Raw genomic sequence first — 5,000 nt, forward strand, 5'->3', positions numbered from 1 at the left:
GGAATAAGATATGTTTTTAGAGCGTGGATTTAGTTATGGTTTAGAAGCTACGAGCTAAGCTTTGACATACTATGGTAATGACTTATATCGCAGTATAACAGAAAAGAAAAAAGAAAAAACGAAAAAAACAGGAATGTCGATATCTTATAAGTACTCTTAGAAATTATCGGCCTCAGTATTGACAATAATATATCTATGGAGAGTGTAAAATGAGCCATTATTAAACTTATCGTTGAAGGTTAACTGAACTCACAGTCTGAGTTTATATAGACCAGTATTAAACCTGATTTTCCCATCAGCAGTGAGTGAGGATGTATCATGGATGGAGGATAGTTAGTATCCTTATTCTCTCAGATATGATTGCATTGCTGGATCCCGTGATACTCATCTTATTGTTTGATGACTAAAGACTATGGGTGTAGAGAGAGACGCCATTGTCCATTTGGAAGATAGAATGGATCGCTTTCAACTACGGGAATCTTTTTCGAGGCTTGAGATGAGTCCCCCAAGGGAGTGTATTGGGTCCTTTTCTCTTCTGTATCTTCATGATTGGATTATCATATTTGCTCGAGTACTATGGTGGTAAATTGAAACTATTTGCTAACGATACTTTTATAAGTAATGTTGTGGATGCTGAAGAGAAGCTGAGTATTGTTGAACGAGGGATTTTAAGCAGTTCAAATTACATATAATCCAAACAGTGCTTGATTGTAGGAAGCCAGGCTGAAGTTAGAAGATTGGATGTATCAAGTTTACGAGTGTATGATGGCATGTTATGTGTGCGTTTTCGTGTGCGTGTGTTTTCGTATGCGTGTGTATGTGTGTGCGTTTTCGTGTGTATGTTCAAATGAAGTGATGGATTTAGGTTATACAGGGTAGCAGTTTTTCTCTTCGTGCTCGGATTAATCATGTAGAGAAAGTCACTGACTGACATTTGAGAGATATTGCCCTTGTCAGGAAACATATGATTGAGAAAACTAATAAAACGCTTCTTCACAACTATGTCATCTGCAAGCTGGATTATTGCAACTCATTCTGTTATAGTTTGCCAGACTATCAGTTTTAGAAGTTACAAAAATGAATAATCAGCGGGTTACTTCATCATGAGGAAATGATCACAGCACTCATTGATTTACATTAGTTACCTGTTAAGGCAGAAATTTATATATATGTATATGTGTATATATGTATATATATATACATATATATATACATATATATACATATGTGTGTGTGTGTGTGAAAATACGGATTGATAGATAATTAGATAAACAGGCATTTGGAGATGCCAGCACGGTACCTATACAGAGGGACCATCGCGCAGCTTGGTCCTTCTGACACTGCTAGTTTTGCTTTGTGGAAGTAAAACCTGCTATCCTCGAATCACCTAACTTGCTGACTCGCCTAGAACGCTAACATCAAGCTATTTCTACCACTACAAACAACAGAGGTGTCAGTGTACTCACTCTCGTGCCCGCATATTCATCAATTTTACTTTACTTCCTCGCCAGTGGTGAGAACGGCCTCATTTGATGATTTGAAGGGGTAACTCGTTCAAACTTAGCAGCTCTTTCGCCCCGCTCCAGGTTGTTCGTCTGTTAGTGTTTTACATGTCAGTTGATCGTGCATCAATATTCTCATGAATTAAATGCATTATCCCTCAGCACGAGCTAACTTCACAAGGATATCGACGAATAACATGCTATGTTTATATGCACAATGCCGGGAATGCTGGAGAATGAAAATTCTCTCTCTCTCTCTCTCTCTCTCTCTCTCTCTCTCTCTCTCTCTCTCTCTCTCTCTCTCTGTATATTCATGTAATTGTGTTATAAAAAGTGGTCCCCATGAACCAGCATCAGCTAGCTAAATAATTTCCATATTTGTCTCTTATTGAAATATTAAATGAAAATGCATTAGGCGCGAGTGAAATAGAGTTCTATTGAAATGAAGAATGAAGTAAGTACCGCAATATGAGAGAGAGAGAGAGAAAGAGAGAGAGAGAGAGAGAGAGAGAGAGAGAGAGAGAGAGAGAGAGAGAGAGAGAGAGAGAGAGAGAGAGAGAGAGAGAGAGAGAGAGAGAGAGAGAGAGAGATAGAGAGAGAGATGAATGAAGAAACTAATGCAATATTAGCGAGAGCCGCAGCAATAACTATATTTTCAAGAAAAGTACCTAAAGCTTTCTGATCAAGTAGGATTCGAAGTAAGTTTAGAGTTGATTGTTATTTCCCTCGAACAAGGATAAGACAGATAACTAGGGAATTAGAAAGTGTAATGTGTCATTGCTGTGGGTAATAACGTATAAAGGAGAAATGAGAAGCTCGTTTGGTAATCAGGTGGTTAACGAATGGAATAGGCCTCCAGATCACGTGATTTGTGTCAAGTCTTTAAATAGCTTCGAAGTTGCATTCTAATTATATGAGTGAAAAAGTGGGTATAAATGGGTTTCTGCCATTAAGATCTGATGGTGATTGGGCGAAATTAGTTTATAAGGTATTGTCCTGTCTGTAACAACTGGTCTTTTGCAGATAACACTAACTTGTTATGAGCGAAAGAGAAGTTAGTAAGCCTAACGATGTCAAATGCACGAGCTCTGTCTGTTGAGCGAGGCCAGAATCTGTATTTCATCATGGCAACTTAGTAGTGAGAATGGAGGCAATGTTCATTTTGGGATAAATATGAAAATGAGAAAGAATTCCAGCGTTGGAAAGAACCTTATGAAAGCAGCACCTGTTTCAACGTGCATATCCTTGAGAAGAGCGATGGAATTATTTAGCTGGCTGATAAGAACCATTTTCCACGACACTAGCGGATGAATATACCCGTTGTTCAGTGTGGATATAATATTCATTCTTCAGTATTCGTTCTGTGAAGACACATACAGTAATTTTTTTTTTTTCATCTATATCCTTGTGATGTTACCCCATGCCAGTGGAATTGTGCATTTTATGCATGCGAAAAATATTGCACGATCAACTGATAGTAATGACACATGCAGTTTGGAACGGGGCTACCGAGTTGCTGAGTTTGAGTGAGTTTACCTTTCAAATTGTTAGTAGCAGCCGTTCTCGCCACCAGCGTGGGTGTGGACTACGGTTGGTGGATATGCCTCCCATGCCCTCCGAACAACTGCAAGCGAATACTAGGTATATCAACTATTAAAGAGAAAAGCAAAAGGTAAATCTCATGGTCAAGAAAATATGCGAAAAAAAAAAATTGCTCCCACGCTTGCCACCCTTCTATGTGATATTCTCAACAGCTCTCTGACTGAGGGCATTGTTCTTGTCCTGAAGAAGCAAGTCGTCACAGTTCTAATCCCCAAAACAAACTCATAATTCTCTCGACGACCTTAGACCCCATCTCACTCACCTATATAAAATCGTCGGGGGAATAATTGCAGAGGAACAGTGGAAGGCATTCACCCCCGAATTCGCCTACGAGAGGCATTCAAACTCATCGATCACATCGTTTAATCTAGAAAATGATGTCACAGGGTTGCATTAAATGGATCTACTTCATCGACCTTTGCTCCCGGAGAACAACCGAACATTCAGTAAGATCGAATACCACTGTGCCCATTTTAACCAAGAAAGTCATCAGAACGGAAACGAGATCTTACTTGTCAAACAGCATATTCATCAGTGGCGAAGGGAAGACAGCCAATGTTTTCTGGAGACAGGCGAATAACTGGAAGCAGCAGCCCTAGTCTAAGGACATACTCAAAATGCGTCACTGATAATGGTTAGAAAGCCATTCAAAATGGAAAACAAGGCAGCTGGACCGTCAGAGGTAGCCGTCGACATGATTGAAGAGGTGCAGGAATGACGTGAATGCGGCGAGAACTGAATTAGCGAAGCCCGTGACGGGTAAAGCTATGGCGAGGATCTGTACCATGCAGAAATGAAAGCTGAATTAAACCAAGATTCAGGCATAAGTCCCCTGCTTTTTGTCATGTTCGTTTTCTGGTCACGAATGCAACTACAGAGGATTTACTTGTAATGTTTCCGGACGACCTCGTTATTACAGCAGTTATCAAGAAACAGCAGGTAGAGCAACATGACATGAGGAAGGCGATGATAAAATGGAGACAACAAAGGGGAGAACGCAAAAAGTAATGCCAAAGTTAAGAATGCATCTAAGGTTACGTTGGATCAGGTTGATGAGCTTATGTGGCCAGTGTCACAGATAAAGTGGGAATGGGGCTTGGTCGCAAAAGCATTACGAGGACTGCATGGACAGAAAATTATCGATATGCCCCCACACCAAAGTTGTCATACGGTGCAGGATCTTCACAAAGAAAAAAAAAGAGACAAGTATGCCACGTGAGATTTGTTTGGTTAGCCTATGGGAGAGTAAAACCAATACGAAAGCAAAAAGTGGATCCGAGGAAGATAGCTTTTTTCAGAGTTGTATTTTTGTTCTTGCCTTTTTTTTCCTTGTATCCACACGAGGATATGTCTAGATCCGAACCTTGGAAGGCAAGAATAGGGGAGAGAGAGGGAGACTGCAAATGCCGGAGGGATGATATGAAAGACAGGACTGAAGGATCTACTGAGGTCTCCGTTAGAAGTAAGCTTGCTGCACCAAAATACACACACGCGCGCACGCGCGCACGCGCGCACACACACACACACACACACACACACACACACACACACACACACACACACACACACACACACACACTCTCTCTCTCTCTCTCTCTCTCTCTCTCTCTCTCTCTCTCTCTCTCTCTCTCTCTCTCTCTCTCTCTCTCTCTCTCTCTCTCTCTCTCTCTCTCTCTCTCACATACACACGCACACACACGCACACACGAACAAGAACACGTGGTTTTTTTCTAACTGTTCGGGAAGCTTCCTCCCTCCAATACAGACAGCTTTACACATTAGCAGGTATTAAGCAGCAAAGTGCCATACTATGAGAATATATATTTTTTTAATTTTGACGAAAAGAAAACAGATAGCAGTTATAAAAGTGTATGGTTCTGTGCCCCCCCCCCCAAC

The sequence above is a fragment of the Penaeus vannamei genome, chromosome 42 (assembly GCF_042767895.1).
Source record: "Penaeus vannamei isolate JL-2024 chromosome 42, ASM4276789v1, whole genome shotgun sequence".
Taxonomy (NCBI): Eukaryota; Metazoa; Arthropoda; class Malacostraca; order Decapoda; family Penaeidae; genus Penaeus; species Penaeus vannamei.